Below are 27,840 nucleotides of genomic sequence, written 5' to 3'. Positions count from 1 at the left end.
GGGCCTGCCCTGAATTGTCTGGGGAGCAGCCACATCAACTGGAAGCACACAATCATATGTTGGGGTTCTGCTGTAGCACAGATGGGACACAGAAGTATCTGAGAGACTGGTCACCAGAGCAAGGTCAACATAGCTCTTCAGAAAATACTATCCAGGATTGAGCAAAAGGCCAAGAAAGGTTCTAGTTCGAGATCATAGCCAGGCCTCAGAGAAGTCTTTAGTGCCTGCAAGAGGTGGTGGTGGTGGTGGTGAGGGGTGTACCCAATCAGGTCAGCACATGCTGCTGGGTCCCACCAGGCTGTGAGAGGCTGGGTCATGAGCAGCTGGGTTCTCCAGCTGCACGGTTCCACTGCAAGGGCCAAGAGAACAGGATGTAACTAGCTAATTAAGGAATGCCACCCAGGGGACTAGTGGAGAACGTGTTTCCTGGGCCTCTGCTAGCACACATGGTGACTTTGTGCATATTAGAATAAGGTGCATTTATGGGCAGAGGGAAGGCAAAAGGCACCCCTCTGGGAGGCTCAGCTGGAAGAATCGCCCCTTCTCCAGGCTGATGCAGTTCCAGCCAGTCCGGGCTTGGCAAGCAGGACATGGGCTAGAACGAAACACCCCAAGCACACTGAGGCTCCTTTGTTCAAGACACAAATGGACTGACCACAGCAGCTAGACCCCCACCTCTTCTTGGCTACCTCCTTACCCCCAGATATCAGCTAAGAATTAGGAGGAGTAGAGGCTATCTATGAGCATTTAGATTCCAGAGAAACTCAATTTACCTAAATGGACTATTTGAATGACCAGGACTCACTAAACGTTAAGCTGAGATAGCCATATGATTAAAATTTTTATTTTTCCTGCTTAAAGAATAGGGACTTGGGAGAAAGGTCAGATTGGTGATAGACTGAAATTTCTGGTAGATTGTTTGCAAAGATGGCTGCAAGGATTCCTCCCACCCTGTACGCATGCGCCTCTGCAATGTGACTTTGCTGCCCCTCCCGTCCAGAGGAGGAATCTATGTCTCCACCCCTTGGATCTGGGCTTGGCCATCTGACTTTTTTGGCCAACGAGACATTAGTAAACATGAAGCAAGCAGAGGTTTAAAATATGCTTATGCTCTGGAGCTTGCCTTCTCTTTTATTTGGGAATCCTCTGACACCATGTGGACTACCCTGGCTGAGCCTGGTGGAGGATGAGATACCATGAGCAGAGAGGCTTGAGAATGGCAATAACTCTCAGCATGATGGCTCCATCCAAACCCCTGCACTAAGAGACTTGACCAAACTCTAGCGTGGCTTCTAGCAGCCACCAGCACCCCCTGAGTTCCTGTCTAGAAGCTCAGGGCTGCCAAACGAATTTGTTTCAGCCAAACCTAAAGATAGGTCCTTGACTTCCCTCTCTTAGAGCATTTATTTTTAAAAAGCTGACAATTGGGCTTCCCTGGTGGCGCAGTGGTTGAGAGTCTGCCTGCCGATGCAGGGGATGCGGGTTCATGCCCCGGTCCAGGAGGATCCCACATGCCGCGGAGCGGCTGGGCCCGTGAGCCATGGCCTCTGAGCCTGCGCGTCCGGAGCTCTGCAACGGGAGAGGCCACAACAGTGAGAGGCCCGCGTACTGCAAAAAAAAAAAGCTGACAATTATAATCCTTCTGACTTTTTCAGATGTATATATACATATAACATATATATACCCTACAACAAGGACCTGAAAGTCATTACTTTATTAAAAATTTTTTTTTTCTACAGCAGGTTTTCATTATCTATTTTATACATATTAGTGTATATATGTCAATCCCATTCTCCCAATTCATCCCACCACACTGCCCCCCCACACACATTTTTCCTCCCTTGGTGTCCAAACGTTTGTTCTCTACTTCTATATCTCTATTTCTGCCTTGCAAACTGGTTCATCTGTACCATTTTTCTAGATTTCACATGTATGCGTTAATATATGATATTTGTTTTTCTCTTTCTGACTTACTTCCCTCTGTATGACAGTCTCTACGTCCATCCATGTCTCTACAAATGATCCAATTTTGTTCCTTTTTATGGCTGAGTAATATTCCATTGTATATATGTACCACATCTTCTTTATCCATTTGTCTGTCAATGGGCATTTAGGTTGCTTCCATGTCCTGGCTATTGTAAATAGTGCTGCAATGAACATTGGGGTGCATGTGTCTTTTTGAATTATGGTTTTCTCTGGGTATATGCCCAGAAGTGGGATTGCTGGGTCATATGGTAATCCTATTTTTAGTTTTTTAAGGAACCTCCATACTATTCTCCATAGTGGCTGTATCAATGTATTTTCCCACCAACAGTGCAAGAGGGTTCCCTTTTCTCCACACCTTTTCCACCATTTGTTGTTTGTAGATTTTCTGATGATGCCCATTCTAACCGTTGTGAGGTGATACCTCATTGTAGTTTTGATTTGCTTTTCTCTAATAATTAGTGATGTTGAGCATCTTTTCATGTGCCTCTTGGCCATCTGTAAGTCTTCTTTGGAGAAATGTCTATTTAGGTCTTCTGCCCATTTTTTGATTGGGCTCTTTTGTTTTTTTAATATTGAGCTGCATGAACTCTTTATATATTTTGGAGATTAATCCTTTGTCCGTTGATTCATTTGCAAATATTTTCTCCCATTCTGAGGGTTGTCTTTTCATCTTGTTTATGGTTTCCCTTTGCTGTGCAAAAGCTTTTAAGTTTCATGAAGTCCCATTTGTTTATTTATTTTTTTATTTCCACTACTCTAGGAGGTGGGTCAAAAAAGATCTTGCTGTGATTTATGTCAAAGAGTGTTCTTCCTATGTTTTCCTCTAAGAGTTTTATAGTGGCTGGTCTTACATTTAGGTCTTTAATCCATTTTGAGTTTATTTTTGTGTATGGTGTTAGGGAGTGTTCTAATTTCATTCTTTTACATGTAGCTGTCCAATTTTCCCAGCACCACTATTGAAGAGACTCTCTTTTCTCCATTGTATATCCTTGCCTCCTTTGTCATAGGTTAGTTGACCATAGGTGCGTGTGTTTATCTCTGGGCTTTTTATCCTGTTCCATTGATGTATATTTCTGTTTTTGTTCCAGTAACATATTGTCTTGATTACTGTAGCTTTGTAGCATAGTCTGAAGTTAGGGAGTCTGATTCCTCCAGCTCCGTTTTTTGTTCTCAAGATTGCTTTGGCTATTCATGGTCTTTTGTGTTTCCATACAAATTGTAAAAATGTTTTGTTCTAATTCTGTGAATAATGCCATTGGTAATTTGATAGGGATTGCATTGAATCTATAGATTGCTTTGGGTAGTATAGTCATTTTGACGATATTGATTCTTCCAATCCAAGAACATATTATATTTCTTCATCTATTTCTGTCATCTTTTATTTCTTTCATCAGTATCTTCTAGTTTTCTGAGTTCAGGTCTTTTGCCTCCTTAGGTAGGTTTATTCTTAGGTATTTTATTCTTTTTGATGTGTTGGTAAATGCGATTGAGAGGAAAACACAGGCAGAACACTCTCTGACATAAATTGCAGCAAGATCTTTTTTGATCCATCTCCTAGAGTAAAGAAAATAAAAACAAAAATAAACAAATGGGACTTAATTAAACTTGAAATGTTTTGCACAGCAAAGGAAATCATACACACAAAAAAGACAACCCTCAGAATGGGAGGAAATATTTGCAAATGAAGCAACCAACAAGGGATTAATCTCCAAAATATACAAACTGCTCATGTAGCTCAATATCAAAAAAAACAAACAACCCAATCAAAAATGGGCAGAAGATCTAAATAGACATTTCTCCAATGAAGACATACAGATGGCCAAAAAGCACATGAAAAGATGCTCAACATCACTAATTATTAGAGAAATGCAAATAAAAACTACAAGAGATATCACCTCACGCCGGTCAGAATAGTCATCATCAAAACAATCTACAAACAGTAAATGCTGGAGAGGGTGTGGAGAAAACGGAACCCTCTTACACTGTTGATGGAAATGTAAATTGGTACAGCCACTATGGAGAAGAGTATGGAGGTTCCTTAAGAAGCTAAAAACAGAGCTACCATATGATCCAGCAATCCCACTCCTGGGCGTATATCTGGAGAAAACCATAATTTGAAAAGATACATGCACCCCAGTGTTAATTGCAGCACTATTTACAAGAGCCAGGACATGGAAGCAACCTAAGTGTCCATCAACAGAGGAATGAAATAAAGAAGATGTGGTACATATATACAATGGAATATTACTCAGCCATAAAGAGAATGAAATAATGTCATTTGCAGCAACATGGCTGGACCTGGAGATTGTCATACTGAGTGAAGTAAGTCAGACAGAGAAAGACAAATATAATATGATATCACTTATATGTGGAATCTAAAAAATATGGTACAAATGGACTTATTTACAAAACAAAAATAGAGTCACAGATGTAAAAAATAAACTTATAGTTACCGGGGAGAAAGGATGGGGGAGGGATAAATTGAGAGATTGGGATTGACATAAACACACTACTATATATGAAGTAAGTAACTAATAAAGACCTACTGTATAGCACAGGAACACTGCTCAGTACCCTGTAATAGCTTATATGGGAAAAGAATCTAAAAAAGAATGGATATATGTATATGTATAACTGACTCACTTTGCTATATATACCTGAAACTAACACAACATTGTAAATCAACTATACTCCAATTTAAATAAATAAATACATAAAGAGATTTCATTCATTCAACATTGAGCACCTATTATTTCTTAGGAGTTGGGAATACAAGGATGAATATGATGTAGTAACTGTCTTGCACAAGACATTAAAAGTAAAGGCAGAAATTAACATAACATTGAAAATCAACTATACTTCAATGAAATAAATTTTTTTAAAAAAGTAAAGTCAGGGCTTCCCTGGTGGCCCAGTGGTTGAGAGTCCGCCTGCTGATGCAGGGGACATGGGTTTGTGCCCCGGTCCGGGAAGATCCCACATGCCGCAGAGCGGCTGGGCCCGTGAGCCATGGCCGCTGAGCCTGCACATCCGGAGCCTGTGCTCCACAACGGGAGAGGCCACAACAGTGAGAGGCCTGCATACTGCAAAAAAAAAAAAAAAAAAAAAGTAAAGGCAGAACTGGGATTAAAATAGAAAACTATCTGGCTCCAGTACTTGTGTTCATTTCACCCATTCATTGACTTACTCAGAGTCAGGTTTTGGGCCAGGTGATATGTCCAGGAAGTCACCAGGGCATGAAACAGCTGGGACTTGACCCCTGATCTCCCATACCAGCCCAATGTTCTTTCTCCCGCACCACTGCAATCTCTGTGACCCAAAACTGGGCAAACCCTATGAGAAACGCTAAGTGGGGTTGGGGGTTTGGTCTACCCTGGTTCAGAGGCATCCACCAAAATGCGAAACCCTTTCCAAGTCTGACTGAGTGCCTGCTGGCCACCTCCCCTCCCCACTGCTGGAAAGGGACACCCACTTTGTACCTCATCCTTTGCTTCTGCTTCCTTCCTGGGCTGCCTACAAGATGCCAGGGACTTAGTGTAGGCTTTATTTATTCTTGTCTCCTTGAGGCTTTATTTATGTGTACTTTCTAGTTTCCAAAGTGCTGAAAGATATATTGTCTTTTTTTTTTTCCTTCCATGCAGTTTATTGCAGAGCCACTCACAGAATAACTCATTTTAGAAGGAGATTGCTACAAATGTAGCATGCACCTTAATTTAGGGTTGTCCTTGCTGCGTTGTTAGAGCCATCAGTGTTGACCTCTGGGATTTGTCTCACCTAATGAGGGTTGCAGCAAATATGAATTTTGACTGAATGTCTACATTTTTAGAAGGAGGTTTAGAATTGTTTAAATACAGGTTAAATCCATTTAATTGAGCAAGCATTTTAAGGTCCGTTGAAGTGTAACCATCAATAATGTACTCTCCCAGGTTGGAGGCTGAGGGGATAGCAGGGATGAATGAGGCAGTCTGTGTCCCCTGGGAGACTTTTGTTTAATTGAAAGGGAGGCTGATGGAGAGCAGGGGTCAGCAAACATTTTCTGGAAAGAGTCAGATAGTAAATATTTTAGGCCCTGTAGGCCATAAGGTCTCTGAAGCAACTACTCAGTTCTGCCTCTGCAGCATAAGAACAGCCATAGCCGATAGTAAACAAGTGGGCACGACTATGTTCCAATAAAACCTTATTTACAAAAACAAGTAGTGGGACAGATTTGGCCAACCAGCCATAATTTGCTGACTCCTGGTTTAGAGCAAGGTCTCTGCCACAAGACTGCCCATTTTACAGCCCACTGCCTTCAACGGTGGGACTTTGGTCAATTCACTTAATCACTCCAAGTCTTAGATTTCTTATCTATAAGTGGGAATGGGGATAAAAGCTGCCTCATGGACTTGTTCTAAAACTGAATGACATAGGGCTTCCTTAGGGCAGTGGCTGGCTCCTGGTAAGAACTCAATAAATGTTAATTATTACTACTAGGCCAGGAGCCCATTCAGAAGCCTCTCTCTGGTGAGGACATCACTAGAGCAGTGATGACAGGGATAGAAGTAGAGAAAGGGGACTCTAAACCATAAAGTGCTGTAAACAAATTCTCTTAGAAGTGAAAGTCGGGCTTCCCTGGTGGCGCAGTGGTTGAGAATCTGCCTGCTAATGCAGGGGACACGGGTTCGAGCCCTGGTCTGGGAAGATCCCACGTGCCACGGAGCAACTGGGCCCGTGAGCCACAACTACTGAGCCTGTACATCTGGAGCCTGTGCTCCGCGACAAGAGAGGCCGCGATAGTGAGAAGCCCGCACATCGTGATGAAGAGTGGCCCCCGCTCATTGCAACTAGAGAAAGCCCTCGCACAGAAACGAAACCCGGGCTTCCCTGGTGGCGCAGTGGTTGGGAGTCTGCCTGCCAATGCAGGCGACACGGGTTCGTGCCCCGGTCCGGGAGGATCCCACGTGCCGCGGAGCGCGAAGCCCACATACTGCAAAAAAAAAAAAAAAAAAAGAAAAGAAACGAAGACCCAACACAGCCAAAAACAAACAAATAAATTAATTAATTAATTTTAAAAAATTAAAAAAAAAAAGAAGTGGAAGTCTTACACAAGGTCCTTGTGAAGAGGTGTGTGAAGATCAGAGAGCCTTCTGAGGCTTTTTCTGACGCCCCCTTTCCCCAGCAAATATGGCTGTCTTTACTCTGCTCTCACCACATCTTGTGCAAATATCTGTCAGGGGGTTGGCGGTTCCTCTGAGGTAACCAATATTTAATGTCTGTCCCCACTCCACTGTGAGCCTCTCCTTCCGGGATTTCAGGACCTGGAAGAGGGCTGGGCTCAATGTTAGGTGATTAGTAAGTATTGTTTTTGTATACTTTTCAGTGTTTAGGATTCCATATATGTAAAGAAACAGCTCTGCTGTAACAGCCCTCAGCTCTACATAGCCAGTCAGTCCAGCTTTGAGGGAGGGAGTTTTGGAAGGACCCTCCCATAGTGCTGCTAACATCCTCCTCCTTTTCACTGCAGTTCCTAAGCTGGATCTTCCCCATTCTCTGAATGTCTGTTTTCTTTATTTCTAAAAGTCAAGAACTGATCCTGTAACACTTACAGGATGTTCTTGAATAACCAATTGACCCCTGATTATTAAATGAATAATCTTCTTTTTCTCATAGAAATGAAAAACAAGTTAAAATGCCAAAGTCAAATAATCCAAGCATGGCAATTCTGTGGCGGATGGAGGCCATGCCACTGTACGGAGACCCAGATAAACAGAGTGAGTGCAAGGCAGACAGCCAGCTCTCCATCACACACCCGGTAGGCATCCTCCAGCATCTTCCTGGCACAGTCTGGAAGTGTGGTGCCAACTGGGGACACGGCTGTCATCCACCTCAATTCTAACAGACGCAGATCAATGGACCTGGCAGCTGGTTCATCTTTATTTGAGTTGCTTTTGAAAGTCCAGGGTAGGGAAAGCCAACAGGCTCTGCAGCACAATGTACTATATTGGCCTTGGCCAAAGGCACTTCTGCTGTCTGCCTCTCCAGTATGGTGAGTCATTCTCAACAGGGGGAAGCGGGAGGGGGAAAGGGGGCTCTTTGCAAGGATGTGGAGCTGGCCCGCCACATCCCAGTTCTTTGTGCAAATTGGGCATTGTTACTCATTTCTGTGTGAGATACAGAACAAGGAATGTAGCAGAAGGGAAGAATGGGGGCCTGGGAGAGGAAGAACAACACAGACACGTATCGGTGCCTGGGCAAGCATAGTGCTAGAGGCTGATACACATCCTCACGTGAAATTCCCACAAAAAGTCTGAGTCCTCCATGCCAGAGCACTTCTTTACCCTGGATCCTAGGTACGAAGGCAATTATCCAGCCTGAATCAACCTCCACAAACCTCCAAGAGGTTCTGTCACTGCCCCACGCTCTCCCCAAGACCAGCCAGCACTTGCTATACTTGCTTTTCTCAAACTCAGCATTCTCTCATTCTCTCTTTCCAAGTGCTATGCCTTCTATCCGGAACTCTCTTCCCTTCCTCCAGCGTTTTGTCTCAGTAACTCAATATTTATACCTCAGTTCTCCTTCATCAGGAAAGCTTCAACTCACCCTGCAGTGTAGGTCAAGCATCTTAGGTACAAGCTGCATTTCTCCCTTTCAATCCTCTTACCTCTGTTTGTAATCACCTTTATTAGCAATAAGTCAGTAGTTAATGCCGTGAGTGTTTTATCCCCATTGTTAGCACAGTTCCTGGCTCTAGAGTTGAACTACTAGGACTTAAATCTGATCTCCAACACCTACCAGCTGTATAACAAGGGCAAATCACTACATCTGCCTATGCCTCGGTTTCTGCATCTATAAAATGGGCATGAGAATGGTGTCGACGTCATAGAGTCGTTGGGATGAGTAAGCAGGTGAACCCTTGAGGTGCTGATGCTGCCTCGTCTCCTTGGTGTTGACACCTGCTTGGACTTCTGCATTCACAGGTACAGTCAGGACCCCAGCCTGAACCACTCCTGACTTCTTGTTTTGACCAACTGTGTTTGCTGTCAGATTGGTTCATTTCTGCCTGGTCAGTCCATGATTTTTCCCTTCGACCCTGACCCTGCTTCCAGCCCCCAAGCTGACATGGACATCACTAGCCCTGGCTCTCGTCCAGGTTGTGACCACTGCTCTGGAGGAAGGAGAGGCAGTGGTGACGGCAAGGTGGAATTGGATGGACCGAACCCTGACCTGGAGACACCATCATCTACAGGCTGGGAGTCAGTGAGGGGCCGAGATGACAAGCAGAACCATTGCAAGACTCCAAAAATCTGCCCTTTTGTCACATTCTCCCACACTCCCCTCCCTGGCCTGGGCAGCATCCTGTCCTGTTCCCCTCCCTCTTGACCTGAAAACAGCACTGGGGAGAATATTGTTGGTGATGTTTTCCATTATAATCACTCTTCTACTCTGTTAAGATTACATTTTACATGTTTAGATTTTTTATTTTATCTTAAATGAGTTTTTAATTATAAAAGTAATACAAATTTACACGGTTTAAAAGTTAAAACTGATCAGAAGCATAGAAAAGGTATGAAAAAGCTCACCTTCACTTACCTATACTTGCATATCCCATCCCCTTCTGAAGGGTAGCCACACTCTATGGTGTGTCCTTCTAGAAAAAGTTTGGCAAATATGCAATTTATTTGCAAATATGCAAAATATGTATTATACATCCCTTTCTGCACTAATGATATATTATACATATTGCCCTGCACAAGGGCACTTCTTTTTTTTTTTTTTTTTTTTTTTTTTTTTTTTTTTTTGCGGTATGCGGGCCTCTCACTGCTGTGGCCTCCCCCGCTGCGGAGCACAGGCTCCGGACGCGCAGGCTCCGGACGCGCAGGCTCAGCGGCCATGGCTCACGGGCCCAGCCGCTCCGCGGCACATGGGATCCTCCCAGACCGGGGCACGAACCCGTATCCCCTGCATCGGCAGGCGGACTCTCAACCACTTGCGCCACCAGGGAGGCCCGGGCACTTCTTTTAATAAAGCTGTAACTTTATTTTATTTTAAAAGATAAATAGAAAAAAATAATTAAAAAAATTTTTTAAGAAAAAAAAAAGATAAATAGAGACTGAAGGAGAAACAAAGACATTCAAAATGCCACTTGTCAAGCTGTGCTTCTTCAAACATTATTGATATATGACTCATTCTTCTCAAGGCAATAACATTCTGTTCAGAAAATTCAGAAAATGTCGTCACTTTAAACCCAAAGGAAAACTTTGGTCTTAAATAGATATTTAACAGTACTTGTTCAGAGTAGGCATTTATCACTAATAGTGACACAACTATTGATATCATTATTAGTATATTCTAGAAGGGAAGGCTGCCTAAGAGGAGCTGATTACTCCTTCCTTTCTGCCACTGTTATCCTTTAAATACAGACTGTAGTCACATCTATATTTTAGGTTTATAACTGTGTGTTTGTATTTCTTTCCTTTTGAGTCTTATTTATCTTTCAAGCCCCATGGGCTCAACAGTGTCTGGTACATAACATGCAATCAGTCTTTGCACTGTCAATCCCTATGTAAAGACATAGCTTCAACCCTTAAATATAAACAGGCAACCAAGGATCATCAGACTTGAGGAAAGCTAAGTCATGGGATCCAGGAAATAAGGAACCTAACACAAGAAGGAGATGAAGAGAATAACCAGGATGATGGCAGAAGTAAGTTCCAAGACAATAGCTCTGCAGCAGGCCTAGAAAGAAACCAGAGGAGATGGAGCAAAAGAACAGAGGATGTCTCCAAGGAAAATGTGTATTTAATAGGTTACCTGATGTATTTGACCATACTGAGGGAAACTTTACAGCTTTGTAAGTGAATCTGTCTGTAAATTGGCAATAAGTACATAAAAAGAACTAAAGGAATAAAAAATAACACAATCCTTAGCTCCAAGAAAAACAAGAAGTTCTACAGGAAAGCAAAATAAATAATGCTTGTATAGTCATAAAAGTATAAACACAAAATAGTAGTTCAACCAAAACTTGGGATATAAACATACTTGGGATATAAATATACTTGGAAAATGAGATGGAAGAGAAGTATAATAAAGCTTATCTTTCAGAGTATGAAGTCAATAGATAATGTCTATAAAGCTGAAGAAAAACCAGCAAGAAACTTCTGTTAAAGCATATTACTCAGACAGTATGGAGGTTCCTTAAAAAATTACAAATAGAATTACCACACGATTCAGTAATTCCACTTCTAGGTATATATCCAAAAGAAGTGAAAGCAGGATCTCAAAGAGATATTTGTATACCCATGTTCATTACAGCCTTATTCACAATGGCCAAGAGTGAATATCCATCAGTGAATAAACAGATAAAAAAATGTGGTATATACACACAATGGATTACTATGTAGCCTTAAAAAAGAAAGCAATTCTGCCATTTATGTTCAAATGGATGAACCTGGAGGACATTGTGTTAAGTGAAATAAACCAGTTACAAAAAGACAAATGTTGTATGATTCCACTTATATAAGATATCTAGTCAAACTCATAGAAACAGAAAGTAGAACTGTGATTGTCAGGGGCTGCTTGGGGCAGGGGGGATGGAGAGTGTTGTTCAATGTGTATAGAGTTGCAAGATGAAAAAGTTCTAGAGATCTGTTGCACAACACTGTAAATATAGTTCACACCACTGAAGTGTACACTCAAAAATGGTTAAGAGGTAAGTTTTGTATATTTTTTACCCAATTAAAAAAACTCATCAGGGGAGTTCACTGGTGGCACAGTGGTTAAGAATCCTCCTGTCAATGCAGGTGACACGGGTTCGAACCCTGGTCCAGGAAGATCCCACATGCTGCGAAGTAACTAAGCCCATGCACCACAACTACTGAGCCTGCGCTCTAGAGCCCACGAGCCACAACTACTGAGCCCTCGTGCCAGAATTACTGAAGCCCTCGCACCTAGAGCCCTTGCTGCACAACAAGAGAAGCCACCGCAATGAGAAGCCCACACACCACAATGAAGAGTAGCCCCCACTCACCGCAACTAGAGAAAGCCTGCGTGCAGCAACAAAGACCTAATGCAGCCAAAAAAAACACAACTCATCAACTGTACAGTTAAAATATATGCATTTTATTGTATGTGAGCTATACCTTAATGAAGTTGAAATGAGCAAAAAAGAAGAAAAAACATGTTACTTAGAGAAAACACTAGAAGAAACAGCTCTTTTAAAAAATCTCTTTAAAGAGGTCATCTCTGGTGGTGGCAGACGGAGGTAGAGCAGGGACTACTGGTTCACACTACGTGTACAGTTAAATGTTAAATGTTATATTATGCTCATATGCTGCCCAGAAAAGATAAACAATAAATTTTAAAAATCCATTCAAGGACATGAGTAAACACTGAGGTTTCAATGGAAAAATGGGTCAAGGTTACGATTCAAAAAGAAATACAAAGAGCTAATGAAAATAAGAAAAAAGTGTTCAAAGTATTAGTAACAAAAGAAATCCAATGGTACACCATTTTCCCTATTAAAATAACAAGTAGTAATAAAAATCATATAATTCAATGATGGCATAGATGGAATGAGATGAAGGGTTTCACACATTGTGGTGAAACCTTCCAAGAAGTCAATTTGGGAATGTGTATTGAGGTCCTTCGGGTCATACCTTTTGACCCAATGGCTCTAGTTTAGAAATTCATCATAAACAGAAAATTAAAGGATTAAATCAGAGACATGGACAGAAAATTTCCAATGTTCTATTATGAAAAAATTTAAACACAGAGAAGTTGAAAGTACAATGAGCACCCATATACTGTTCACCTAGATTCAACTATTGATAACAATTTGCCACAATTAAATGGTATGACCTCAATAGTTAACAGCGGTTATGTCTGGTTATTGGGATTATAGGTAATTTTTACTTTTTATATTACACTTTGTAGTTTTGAGCAAAAACAGGCGTCAAAAATTCCCAGTTAATATCTTAGCAAAAAGAATTTCCAGATAAGTGATTTCAACAAATATTACATAGTCCTTTCCTGTGTGTAATGCCATATTGCACTCCCACTACTAATACCATTTTTGAAATCAAAATACCAGTCTTCAGAAGCTTTAGTAAAGTCTGTGGTGAGCTTCTCCAGCTTTTTGTCAACAGCTTGTCCTTGAGAGAAATTTCTAAGATGCACATCATTTATCTGAAACTAAGAGTCAGTTTCCATCTGGGTCAATCCGAGACTATGTTTATTACTATTTTTCCAATTTCTAATGACCCTGGAAATCATCCTGAATTCCAAATGGTCACCTCTCTTAACTGGTCTGAATCGCCTTCCTCCACCCTTGCCTGCCCAGCTCACACATACCCACTCTGGAAGGCCTGTCCGCATCCCTAGTACCTGATACCCCAGAGCAATGAGAGGGGTGCTCCTCCCACCTCCTGCGTCCCTGAAGCGCTGCGCATGCTCTCTTCCCGCGCAGGGTTATCACTCAGTCTCCTTACCTGCCTCCAACACTGGGCTCTTAGCCCTTGAGGACAGGGCCTGACTTACCTCAGTGTCCCAGGACCTAGAAGAGAGTGGGACTCAGCCACCAGGGCTTTGAATGCCTACTATGTTGCTTAGAAGATAATTGTTTCCGCCGGAAACCATTCAAAATGGCTCCAGAGCATCCCCCTTTTGTCTTTTGTATTTCCCCTTAACTTTACTGAGAGAAATGCCTGTATTTCCCCTTAACTTTACTGAGAGAATGTGTTTTCCCGTCTGGCTACCAAGCAGGAGCTCAGAAGTTTTGTCCTGCCTCTGATTGCGTGCCTCAGTACAGGCAACTTTTTCTCTTCCAGAGGGAAAACAATGTGGGAATGACGTGGATCATCTTCTAGACGGCTACTGTGAGAGGAAGGGTGACGGCGGAGGAATGGAAAATAAAAGTTCCTTTTGAGCTCACAGTGAGCTGAATCCACTCAGCAGATTTACCCCCCCTCTGGGCTCGTTTCCTCGTCTCTGAAAGGTTAAGTCTGGACTTGATGGCTTCTCAGGCCCCCTAGACAATGTGAGTCAGAGAGTCAGAGGCAGCGGCCCTTGCCGGGAGTCCAGGATAGGGGTAGAGAGGATACCATCAACCCAAGCCCCTAGAGAACTCCAAGCAAAATCAAGAGAAAGGAAATTCAGAGGATGTCCCCACCCTGGACACGCGACCTGTCCACTTTTGGAGAAAATAAAAAAAACCTCCCAAAATGAATGAGCCTCACTCAGAGGCTGTGTGTGTGTGTGTGTGTGTGTGTGTGTTTCCTCCCGAGCAAGGCAAGCTCATCTCGACCTGCAGACTTAGTCAGTCAGGGATGGCGCAGTAATACTGGGGCATTTCCTGCCCAGCCTAATACAAAGTTCTGCACACACCACTGCCTAATGAAGAAGGTTCTGGGACTCTGTTAGCTATGACCTCCTGCTCGCTGGCCTTTGCCCAGGGCCCGGCTACCCAGCCAGGCTGCTCAGTCACCAGTGAAAAGATTGCTTCAGTTTGGTGGCAGGCTGCTTTGGGATTTGGTTAGGTTTGAATCATTTTCAAAAACAGAAAATGGACATCGGATTCAAACTCCCGCACATCCTGTGTGTCTCAGTTGCCTTCACAGAATCGTCACAAATGAGCAGACGTAAAATCAGGCAGGAAGTTAGGGCACCGTTTAGAAGAGGGCAGATTTACGCAAAGGTCCTCAAAATTTATCTCTTTTGAAACACGGAGGCTGCCGCAGAGCTTGAGAGGATGTTGTGCTGGAATGAGCACTTCCTGTGACAAAATAATTACCCTGTGGCTCCCCAGCCGGCGGCACTATGGAAACCAGCGACCTGCTGCACATGGCCCGTGACTAATGTGAACTGAATTTTAAAAGGCATAATTTTGCCAAAAAGAAAAAGCAGGACTATAATAAAATTCATAAACTTTTAAATATGACGTTTATGACTTTTTTCCTTACGTGCTTGAAATATTTGTCTTTGCTGAAATCCAGGGCACAGAGACTTAGGTTCCCAATTATTCCAACTTTGAGTGATACTGATTTGTGACAAAACAGAGAACTGGGCAAAAGTAGGACTTCTAGCTTCATACTGTAATAAAAAATAAAACAAAAGCCGTAATACAGTGTTCTTCCCAAGGCCTTTTAAGACCTGCTTGCCTGGCTGCTCACAGACATGGACTGCCCACACCACCTGATGAGAGCCTGGGTGAATGGCCAGCCTGAACTGTGGGATAGACTTGGGTCCCTTGGTGGTGCCTCTCAACGTCCACCACACGGATTTCCTTTGACCTCCAGGGAAATTTGAAAACTGATGATGTTTTGCTATGGAAAGTTCTGCTCTTGGAACTATGCCCAAGCTTTTGATAATGTTTACATCTATTGCTTAATAATTCCCAACACACATCATAAAACCTCCACAATTTCGGGTACTTTAGTTCACCCTACCAAAAATAAATCAATTAATTTAAAACAACAAAGGGAATTTATTTCCCACAGTAAGTTGAGGGGGAGAAACCCACAGGGCTGCTGTTCATTCCCTGGGGCCAGTTAGAAGGTTTGACTCCTCTTTCCCCATGGGGGAGGCCTTTGCACTCCCTCCCTTCCTTGCTCCCTGGGAGCTGATAACCTGGTTGTTCAGATTCTAGAACAATGATTGGGTCATGTTCAAGGGGACAAGGGTGCTAGGAATGAGTGGCTGTCTCCTCCTCTGCATGTGGCTGAAGCAGTAAACTGATTCAGGGCAGATCGGCCCATCTTCCTTTCTCTTCTCAGGGGGAAAGGAGCCGGGGTCTCGGCCTGTTTGGGAAGGAGCCAGGGAAGCTCTCTCCCCTCCCTGTAGGGGGGTTTCTCTCATTTGCTGCCAACTGGAGGATGGAGAAAGCCTGAGAATCAGATGTGGACCTAGGAGGAAACTGAGGGCTGTCCTTCAGGCCTCAGGCTGCGCCACGTTCTCCAATTCTTTTCACTGCCATTTTGCACAGAGCAGTGCTTCTCCAACTCTAGCAAGCATCTTAATCACCAGAAGACCTTGTTAAAACACAGGCTGCTGGACACCAGCCAGGATGTCTGATTCAGGAAGTCTGAAATGAGACCTAAGAATCTGCATTTCTAATAAGTTTCCGGGTAATGCTGAAGTTGTTGGTCCGGGGACCACACTGTGAGAATCCCCTGCTTAGAGTTTCAGATACAAGCCCAGTTTATGATAAAGTAGTATTTTGCTTTCTTTTACAAACTAGGTGTTCCTGGGTCCCTTGCTGAATACCATCAAAGCCTCACTCTGACTCCTAAAAAGAGTAATAAAATTATTAAATTATCCCAGTAATAGACAATGGGCTTTATGATGTAACAATAAAGATCTCAAAGGTTTTTACCCTAAAGAGGAAGAAGTCAAAGAATCTCAAGTAGAAAGCTGCCCACATGTCCTCCACAGATGGTTAAAAAGGCATGAGTGGGGCTTCCCTGGTGGCGCAGTGGTTGAGAGTCCGCCTGCCGATGCAGGGCACGCGGGTTCGTGCCCCGGTCCGGGAAGATCCCACATGCCGCGGAGTGGCTGGGCCCATGAGCCATGGCCACTGAGCCTGCACATCCGGAGCCTGTGCTCCACAACGGGAAAGGCCACAACAGTGAGAGGCCCAAGTACCTCAAGAAAACAAACACAAAAACAAAAAAAAACTCCAAGAATCAAACCGTACTCAACACTTGTATATCATGCACCTCACAAACCAGGACCAAGCAGAGTGTGGTCAGGACAAAGCCAAACCCATTCCACAGACATTTATTGAGCACCTGCTTTGTGACTGGGAATGAAAGCCAGGTGTGGAACAATCCTTTCCCAAGAGAGCTCCTAGACCCGTGGGAAGGAAAAGCCACACACCCAGCTAAGAGTTCTCACCTAACAGATATGTCGTGACTGCCTTCTCCTCTGTGGCGGGGAATTCGCCCTCCTGGGGCCTGGAGGTGGAGGTTGTGCCAGCCTAGAGCGGTCTTCCACCCCAGCTCCCCCAGGCCACGTGGGAGGAAGAAGTGGGCCAGCGAACCCGCTTCAGAGAACAACTCTGGGCTCTGCGCTTTTCACACTATTTCAGATTTTCAACCTTGTCTCCTGCCTCAATGCCATTGAGACATCTCAGGGCCTTTTATTCAGTCCCTTAACAATGGCGATTAAAGGCAAGCAAAGTGAGGCTCCATCCAGACACTGCAATGAAAGAAAATATCAGGGGCAATTTAGCTTCAAGTCTGAGAACAACACAGGCAATCAGTTTTTTGCCCCTTAGTATTTTTCAGGCACAGAATGAAAAAGTATCTCAGATCTGGCAAGAGATCCAAATCTGTCCCAACACATCTGGATTCAGAGAAAAAGGTCACATTATTTTTTTCCTGGTATTTGCAAACCCAAGGATCAGACATTGAGCGGCCTGGCTGCCTTTGCTTGGGCGAGGAAGAGCTCAGAAGAGAGCTCTGAGCTCTTGAAAGGGGATGAAGGCCAGACGTTGCTCAGTAGTTTGTCACCCAGCAGTCACCCAGAGCCTCCTTCCAGACAGCCCCCGTGTCAGGCGCGTCAGAGACGAAGATCCATTCTGCCGTGCTTTCACCAGGCAGGGCATGACACGTGTGCCAGGTCATGTGTTATTGTAACAAAAAACTGTAGACAACTTAAGTGTCCATTGCTAGCAAGCCACTTAAAAAATTATAGTCCTCCTATATTATGGGATGTCAGGCAGCCATTAAAAAATATATTATCTCTAAGATATGTTGTTATGAGAAGAAAAGAAGCTTCGAAACAGTGTTAGATTTGACTATTACAAAGAAAGGATCTGTCTGCCTACACACACATACACATGGGCATATGCGGTCTTTTTTTTTTTTTTTTTTTTTTGGCTGTGCCACGTGGGTTCCCTGACCAGGGATCAAACCTGTACCCACTGCATTGGAAGTGGGGAGTCTTAACCACTGTGCCACCAGGAAGTCCTGCAAATATATGGTCATAGATGCTTACTGGCTTACCATTGATGCTCTGGGAAGGGAAACTGGAGACTTTAAGGTGAGAAGAAGACTTAACCTTCACTATATATGTTTCAATAATGTCTGAATTTTTAAAAAACAGTCTTAAAAATAATGCTCTTTTTTGAGTTAAAAAAATGCAACATGAGTTGAATACCACTCTTGAATACCCTGCCAGGCACTGGATGTGCCTCATCTCATTCACTCTTCACAAAACCCATGAGGAAGGTATTGTTACCTCCAAATAACAGGTGAAGGAAGACAGCAGCAGCTATGGAGAGCCATCAAGGGCCAGCGCACCAGGCCCAGGGCCTTCAGAGCTGACTGAGCCCCAGTTCCCAGGGTAAGTCTGGGAAGTCAGGCCAGGAAGGTAATGGCCGGTGAAGGGACCACAAGCTGGCCAAGGGGACAGGACTGCTTGGGGCAGATAGCACAGGGACATCAGGGAACGCTTCTTCCTGAGGTCTGAGCCCTGAAGATTGAGGAGGATTAAGCCAGGAGAAGAAGTGGGAGTGAGGCGAAGGGTGAGTAGCACATCTGGGTGTCAGAGCAGCAAAGGTCAACAAACAGAGGCTGAGGGGAAAGGGTGCCCCACAAAGGCTGCAGGCCCGGGTGTGATGAGTGGTGGAGCTGAGGCTGCAGACAAAGGCTGGAGCCCAGGAAGGAGGTCGTGGGTGGCCAATGCTGAAGGTGGCCAGGAGCCACTGCAAGGTTTAAACAAAGGAGGAGGGTGTGTGCTTGCTCCTTCCTCATCACCTTCAGTCTCTTGTCTCTTTTTTTTGTTTGTTTTGTTTTTTGTGGTACACGGGCCTCTCACTGTTGTGGCCTCTCCCGTTGCGGAGCACAGGCTCCGGACGCGCAGGCTCAGCGGCCATGGCTCACGGGCCCAGCCGCTCCGCGGCATGTGGGATCTTCCCGGACCGGGACATGAACCCGCGTCCCCTGCATCGGCAGGTGGACTCTCAACCGCTGCGCCACCAGGGAAGCCCTTGTCTGTTCTTTTTAATGCTGATTGCTGTCTACAAAATCCTGTTCATAGTTTACTTGTTTATTGTCTGTCTCCCTCAACTAATATATAAGCTCTGGAGAGCAAGGACCACATGTGTTCTGTGGGCTCCACCATCTCCATGCCTAGAGCAGTGCAGGGCACGTGTAGGCACTTGGCATTGGATAAACGGACGGAGATTGATTGAAGGCCTGCTGTGCACCCCACACAAGCCACAGTCCTTGTCTTCCAGGAGGGAGACAAGACAGTGCGCTGGGAGCATCCACCTGCCCCTCCAGATCTCCTCCCCGTCTTCTCCATCCCCACCGCATCCTGGGAGGTGGGCCTGCAGGGGCTGCCTCACCCTTGTAGAAGTTCCCTTATGCTCCGGCTTCTGGGAGGGGCCAGCCAATGGACAGCACCACCAGGAGATCAGAGAGAGGGGGCTCCCGTAAGCGTTTTATTTTCTGTATCCTGAAGCTTTGACGTCTGGGGCCTTGCAGACCCCAGAGGATGCCTTTATATGCAAATTTACCAATCCGGAGTCCTTATTCCCAGCTGCCTTCTTTATCAGCTCTCTAACTCTGGGCCACTGTCCCTCTGCCCTGATCGCCCCTGGACCAGGTACCAGACAACTAGAGACAGCCTCTAAACCCCATTGTTTAAACTAGCCAATCCTAAGCTTGCTTATCCTGCCTCCCCTTTTCCTTCCAGTAGAAACCACAGTAAAGGCTCTTGTCACGTTTTCCACTGTCTCCCTCTGCCTCCTGACCAATTCTGGTACCTCCCTATGGACCCCTCGCACAGTGGCGTGCTACGCCTCCTGTTTCTAGGGAACTGTAAGTATAAAAGCTTCTTCCTTCATGACAGTCATTTCGTGTCTGTGTGTCTTAAGGTACTAGATAAAACAAATCCTGAGTACCCTGAAAACTGGGCACAGTGAGGTCAGGGTATGTATTCCCTTGATGCCCTGCCCATGGAGGGCTGGCTGCATCCCTCAAGCGAAGGTCACAGCTCCCGTCCAGGTGGCTCTCTCCGCGTCACTCTGGCCTCCTAGGTTCTGGTAACCGCCCTCCCTTATTGCCCCTTCAGGCAGTGGTGGTCACCTCTGACTACTCTCTGTGTTTTCCCTATACCTTGTCCACTCCTTAGTAAATAGTGCCTTTACTCAGCTCCTCGAATGATCCTCATCTGTGTGTGCCATCTGCTTCCTGGCAAGACCCCAGCTGATACCGAGCACTGTACCATCGTGCCCAGTAGGTTCTTAACAGTTACTGAATGAAGATAGAATGAAATGCATCAGGGAAGAGGGGTACAAGATGCTAGAATAAACAAAGGAGGTAGAAACCCATTGTGTTAGGATCAGGGAAGTTTTCAGCCAGGAGTTGTCCCTTGCCTTGGGCCTGGAAGGATGAGGAAAATTTCAGCAGGCATGGGAGACTGGGGGATGAGGAAATATTTCCCAGATGGAGAAACCAGCTCAAATGGAATGGTGACAACTGGCAAAAAACAAGGCTTGTGTGTGGAACAGCAAGAAATCCAGTTTGATGGAAGGACAGTGTTTGCGAGACGGAGTGGTAGGTGATGCAGCTTGAGGGATGGGTTGGGAGTGAACCACGGAGGGAGGTCAAGGCAGGCGAAGAAATTGGGATTTGTTGCCATTCTGCAAAAGTACGGCAGTGGAGACCCACCCAAGCAGGAGTGCATAGATGGAGCATAGTTTAGGAGATGATGGGGAGCACAGAGGACAGGGGCAGTGGAGAGAATTCTGCAGGTAGGGAGACCAGCAAGGAGGACCCGGCAGGAATCCACTCAAAAGTCAAGAGAATGAGGATGGAGAGAACAGGCGTGACAGCAGGGGTGGGAGGAAGCAGGCAAATGTGTCCACGACGCGGGTCAGGTGAACAATGCCCCACGTCAGGGTGACTGGAGGCGGGTCAAAGGCAGGAGCCTCTCATTGCTGCTCTTTCCTCAGGCCCGGGTTCCATCTTCTTGGGAAGCCCTCACCTGTGTTCCACCAAAGAACAGTGAGAGAGGCTGGGGAGAGGAGCTCAAGTCCCAAAGTGATTTTGAACCAGCGGTTTTGAACCAGAGGTTTTGAACCAGTTCTGCTGAGTTCCCAGGATCATTGTCACCCCATGTAGAGAGGTGGGGAGGGGTCCACTTTATTTTCTCCAAAATTCAGGGTGAAAAGAGCCATTCTCCTAAGCACCCATTTTTCTTCCTCTTCCTGATCATAATGGTTATAAGACCAGGAGCTCTGGAATCAGACCTGGGTCCTGGTCCCAGCAAGCTGTGTCAGACTGGGCAACTTACTTAACCTCTCTGAGCTTTGGCTTCCTCTTAAGTAAAGTGGGAATACTAATACCTACCTGGCAGAGTTGTTCTGAGGGGTAAATAGACAATGTACCATATATGCTTGCATATAAGGTGAGCTTTTTGTCCCCTTGAAAACTTACCCCTCAGAAGAAAAAAGGAACTACCTTATATTTGTGTCCCTACTAAGTCTTCCTATTATGGGGTGTATCAGAGGCCTCGTAAAGGCCACTTCACAGCGTCTCAGACTCACTTGTTTCCAAGGTAACTCCCGGCTGCTGTGGCCACCAGCTGTGTGGCTTCACAGGGGAGTAACTCATCGACAGTGTCCCACTTCCTGATGCACCTTCTTCCTGCCCCTTCTGGGTCTCCCTGCAGACACTGCCATTTTGCCGTGAGGTCCATTCAGTGCCCCTTCTGAGCATCCCAGGAGGGGAGGGATGATAGCTCCCCAAGGGCGAATACTGACCCCAGGGAGACTAGGGCAGGGGTATGAATTCTTCCCCCTCATCCCACCTGAGCCAAGACGCAATTATAAGCCCTCTTGGAGGGTGTCTTGAGAGATGGAGCACTTGCTTGCTTTGATACCAACGGGGGTGCGGCTCAGGAATGCACCTTATACCTGCCCCTGCCCAGCACCCGGCTCCTGCCCGCCCATTCCCTGATAAAGTGGTAGCCGGAAGACTTTGCCCAAGGAATTCTTTCCCTTTGTATTATTTTGATAAAGTACTGTTTGAGAAGGACAAATTGTTCTGAAACAACGTTCTGTCAGGGCAGTTTGGAATGGTTTAGAAGGGTCGCTTTACACAATGGATTTTTCAAAGAGGCAAATTTAATACAGATATAGTCATAAATCTGTATTATCTGAGGATAATACAGATTTAGTCATAAGTCTAGGGATATGACCTCACAATAGCAAATACTAGATATCATTGAAAACAGGCCTTTTAAGGATCACTTTAAAAAGCAATACTAATGGGGTTATTTTATAAATAGCGTAAATACACATTTAGAGAATGAATGAAAAAAACCAACTGTACTAAGTCTTATGAAAATGGATATTTGGAGCCTAAGGTCAATTTTCATTAACAGCATATTGTATGGATTCAAAAAGCAATGTTATCTCAAAGGAACTTAGTGGGAAGTAAAGTCGACGTGTTTTGGAAAACTGTTAGATGCCTCAAAAAGTGACTTTAGTTGTGACAAATACAGAGATAATAAAGGGAATATGAAGAACTTATGTAAGATGGCTTTATGAATATGAGATTGGGAATGTTTAAAAGCAGTATTTCTGAATTACTATAATTTTTATAATACGTCTTGATAAATTAATAAATATAACAGGTAGACATTTGTCTATTTCATTTACATTTCTAAAAGATTATATCCTCACATTGGTCAAAACCTTTTTTTTGATCTTTAATCTTTCAAAAATGGAGGCTCATCGTTCTTTTTGCATTTGCTGTCTATTTAAACATTTGTGTTACATAAAGGGCTTGACACAGAGGAAGGAGTTAACAGATGCTAGCCCCTTTGCCTTCTTACTTCCTAATTAATGGCTCAATTCTCCTTGCTCTTTGGGCTCAGATTCCACCAGGAGTTAGTTTGCTTCACTTTGCTTTGTTTTCTCTAACAAGGGAGCCAGACTTGGGCCTAGAAAAGCACCTGAATCTTTTTACCTGATATGCCCTGGCTGTCTTTCTACTGTACAGCTGATGAGGGGTGATGGTGGGGTGCTAATCAAACTGGGATAATCTAATTTTTGCTGATAAAAATGATATCTCATTTTGCCCAAGAGATATCATTCTTAGGAGACCCCGCTCTGCTTGCCTTGAAGAAGCAGGACACCTGCCAATTGCAGGTCGGAGCCACACAGAAAAAATGTGCAGGGAAATATTTATTATTGGGAATATTTTCTCATTACCACAGAGGCAATGGTGCTCAGTGGTGGCTAAAAGCAGATGGACGTTAATGTGGCTGCTTTGGGTAAAGAGAATCACTGAGGGGCTTCCCTGGTGGTCCAGTGGTTAAGACTTCGCCTTCCAAAGCAGGGGTTGCAGGTTATATCTCTGGTTGGGGAGCTAAGATCCCACATGTCTCACAGCCAAAAAACCAAAACATAAAACAGAAGCAATATTGTAACAAATTCAGTAAAGACTTAAAAAAAAAATTGGTCCACATCAAAAAAATCTTTAAAAATAAAAAGAATCACTGATTTTTGCCCTTCCTAATCAGGGATGCCTCTTAATAGGGCAATAGGTTGCTTCATTATTATAATTTATTATCACGTCCACTTGGGGTCTTCAACAGCACCTTGGTTCCATAGCAGCTTGTTACTGTAGACAGGATCCATACATTGATGATACCATGTTCTTAGGAGCCACAGGCAGAAAAGTTGCCATTTGGGTATCTTCTTACAGCTGGAGAAGGAAAGCAATTGGTAGATGCAAGCCCTGGGACCAGGCTCTTGAGTGGTCTCTGGGTCTCTGATCACCCAGCAGGTGAGTCTAGAGCAAGGCTCTGAAGCCAGCTCCAAAAAGGAAACAGAAAAATGGCATCTTGTTAGCTGACCAGGTGACCAGTGATAGCAGAGTGGTTTGGGGTCAGGCAGGCCAGGTGTGAATTTCAGGTCCTCTACTTACTAGCTATGTCAACTTGGGTGTATTAATTAATGTTTTTGCTTTCCATTTCTTTGGTTCAAAATGGGGATAACAATAGCCCCTCTCCCTTTCCCCATAAAGTTGTTGGAAGGATGAAATAAGGTAAATATGGGAAATGCTTTGCCCATTGTCTGGCACAAACTACTCCAAAGATGTGAGCTATTATTATTGAGTATATTACATTTTCTTTAAATAGCATTTGACCACATCCTACTCATGTGTTATTAAGGAATTCCTTCTCTGAAGATACTGTTTCTCCTAAGAAAAATGTACATACAGATACTTCCCAAATTTTACAGATAATTTTAGAGAATTCAATAACCCTCTGAGTTCCAGACTGAAAAACATTGTGTGGCATAACACAGGGCTTTACTTCTAAACATCCTAAAACATTCACAGTTTCACAAATAGAAATATTACCTCACACATGAGATTACCTTATATTCAATATTCTCTGTACTTTAATCTCTCTATTTCCTTTTCAGTGGAAGATGTCAACTTGGTTAATTACCTTTAGAGTTTCAAAGATCTTAATCAATAATTGGACTGTTCACAATTTGTGGGTTAAGAAGTGGAAATCTGTACTGCAAAGTAGGCTTCAGTCCTCAAATGCACGCGCAGGGTAAAGTGTTTCTACCTTTGGGAAAATGTTGGAAATGAGAAATCCTTCCAAGTTGCTTGAATACCTGACATCCTTTTGGGGGAAAATATGGGGAATATTTTCTCAGTCTTCTGAGGTTAGATGCCCTGATTTCCTTAGAGGTCAAGAGAATTCTGAGGGACACATTCTGCTGGAATTTGCCAGTTTCTGTTACCCAGTTTTCAAATAGTTTATGAAAAACCTCTTTCTGAATCATTGGTAATTTCAAATGCCACAGATTCTTCTAGTTGGTTTAATGAATCAAATAGGTCATGAAGAATGCCTTTACTAACCAAAATGGCACCTAAGTACAGCAGTCCAAGTCTCCATATCAATTATTGAAGCTTTGTTTTATAGTGCTGCCAGATGTGGGGAGAAGTGATGGCTAAGAGTCTGAATAATAATTAATAATAATAACAACAGCAGCATTAATAGCAGCTGTTATTTACGGAGCATCTACTATTATAGCACTGGGCTAGGCATTGTGCTCATCAGTTCATATGCATTATCTGATTTAATCCTCACAACAATCCCATAAGACAGGGCTCACGTATGAGGAAAATGAAGTGCCAAGAAGTGCTTCTTTTTCAACTTCAGTGGTATCAAATCAAGAATATCCGGGCTTCCCTGGTGGCGCAGTGGTTGAGAGTCCACCTGCCGATGCAGGGGACGCAGGTTCGTGCCCCGGTCCGGGAAGATCCCACATGCTGCGGAGCGGCTGGGCCCGTGAGCCATGGCCACTGAGCCTGCACATCTGGAGCCTGTGCTCCGCAATGGGAGAGGCCACAACAGTGAGAGGCCCGCGTACCACAAAAAATAAATAAATAAAGCACCGTTTTAAAAAAAAAAAAAAAAAAAAAAAGAATATCCAAACTTTTCCAGATAAAAAGCAAACCGAAGTCTTATGATTGCCTACATTATGGATGGAATCGAGTGGAAAAGAAGTAAGAAGTTAGGAGAGATGGGGGAAGGAGGACTTGCTGAAAATTAAAGTTACCCACAAATGTGCTGCTGGGGAGGCTTTCATCACAACTCGCCATGGAGGAGGCCTTGAGGTGGTGGTGGCTGACTGAGGACCACTCCAGGTCTGTTGAAGGGGGGATCCTGAGGTGTGAATTAAACATAGCCTTCTCCCTTCTGCCCTCCAAATTCTGAATCCATTGAGAAGTAAACAGGAGTTATATAGGGAGCAAAGCATCCACTTTCTAGATAGCCAAGCTGATTGGAGAGCATGATTAGACCTTTGGAAAACATAGTGATTTGACCCCATTCCTCCAAATCAAACCTGGGGTACTGGGCACAGGAAAGCAGCATGGAGCATTAGGCCTGCCTTACACTTGTGAGTCTAGGAGACTGTGAGATGGGCAGAAGGAGGGAACGTCAAGTGTGCCTTTAACTCATTAACCCTGCCCAACAGAGAACATGCACATCCAGGGACCAATGGATGTCAAACTCTAGTCATCTCAGCAACCAGATAAATCACTCTCCCCACAGGAGGAGGATTGAGAGGTTAAGAGAGAGACCAGAAGCATTATTCCAGAAGTCTGTCCTCTAGAGAATAGAATGGCGGTTCCCTCTCCTCTACAGAAATGTGAAGACAAGTTACTGAACCTCCTGCCTCAACCCTCATGTCACCCTGACGCCCAACAGGAACCTCTACCATAAAGCCCTACGTGCTCAATTTTAATTAGTTTTTCTCTAATGGATGCCACATATCACAGGAATCCAAGATCTAGACTCAAATATAAATAGATAAAACAATAACAGGAACATAAAGAAACAAAGTGCTTCAAGCAGATTCTCCACCACTGATGAAAGAATAAACTGCTACTCATATGCTGCTCAGGTATGGACGTATGAAAATTGTATGTAAAAATACATAAAGCATATAGTTCTAAGTCTATCGATGACTTGGACTATGGTGATGATTTGTTAGATACAACACCAGATGCATGATCCATGAAACAAATAGTTGATTATTATGAAGTTAACCTTATGGGAGTCCCCTTGTATGTTATTTGTCATTTTTCCCTTGCTGCTTTTAATATTTTTCTTTGTCTTTAATTTTTGTTAATTTGATTACTATGTGTCTTGGCATGTTCCTCCTTGGGTTTATCCTGCCTGGAACTCTCTGCACTTCCTGGCTATTTCCTTTCCCATGTTAAAGAAGTTTTCAACTATAATCTCTTCAAATATTTTCTCAGGTCCTTTCTCTCGCTCTTCTCCTACTGGGACCCCTGTAATGCGAATAATGGTACATTTAATGTTGTCCCAGAGGCCTCTTAGACTGTCTTCATTTCTTTTCATTCTTTTTTCTTTATTCTGTTCCATGTCAGTGATTTTCACCATTCTGTCTTCCAGGTCACTTATCTGTTCTTCTGCCTCAGTTATTCTGCCATTGATTCCTTCTAGTGTATTTTTCATTTCAGTTATTGTATTGTTCATCTCTGTTTATTTGTTCTTTAGTTCTTCTAGGTCTTTGTTAAACATTTCTTGCATCTTCTCCATCCTTACCTCCATTCTTGTTCCGAGATGCTGATTCATCTTCATTATCATTATTCTGAATTTTTTTTCCAGAAGGTTGCCTATCTCCACTTCACTTAGTTGTTTTTCTAGGGTTTTATCTTGTTCCTTCATCTGGGACATCTACCTCTGCCAGTTTCATTTTTTCGAAATTTCTGTGATTGTGATTTCCGTTCTGCAGGCTGCAGGATTGTAATTCTTGCTTCTGCTGTCTGCCCTCTTGTGAATGAGGTTATCTAAGAGACTTGTGCAAGCTTCCTGATGGAAGGGACTGGTGGCGGGTGGAGGAAGGTCTTGTCCCTCTGGTGGGAAAGGCCATGCTCAGGAAAACTTTAACCTGATTGTCTGCTGATGGGTGGGGCTGTGTTCCCACCTTGTCGGTGGTTTAGCCTGAGGTTACCCAGCACTGGAGCTTACAGACTGTTTGGTGGGGCTAATGGCAGCCTCTGGGAGCTCTCACGCCAATGGGTACTTCCCAGAACTACTGCTGCCGGTGTCCTTGTCCCCACAGTGAACCCCAGACACCCCCTGCCTCCACAGGAGACACTCCAATACCAGCAGGTAGGTCTAGCCCAGTCACTTATTGGGTCACTGCTTTTTTCCCCTGGGTCCTGGTGCACATGAGATTTTGTGTGTGCTCTCCAAGAGTGGAGTCTCTGTTTCCCCCAGTCCTGTGATCAAACCCCACTGACCTTCAAACTTAGATTCTCTGGGGACTCTTCTTCCCATTGCTGGACCCCCAGGCTGGGAAGC

The sequence above is a fragment of the Mesoplodon densirostris genome, chromosome 13 (assembly GCF_025265405.1).
Source record: "Mesoplodon densirostris isolate mMesDen1 chromosome 13, mMesDen1 primary haplotype, whole genome shotgun sequence".
Classification (NCBI taxonomy): domain Eukaryota; kingdom Metazoa; phylum Chordata; class Mammalia; order Artiodactyla; family Ziphiidae; genus Mesoplodon; species Mesoplodon densirostris.
The sequence above is the reverse complement of the archived record's forward strand: the minus strand, read 5'-3'. Positions refer to the sequence as shown.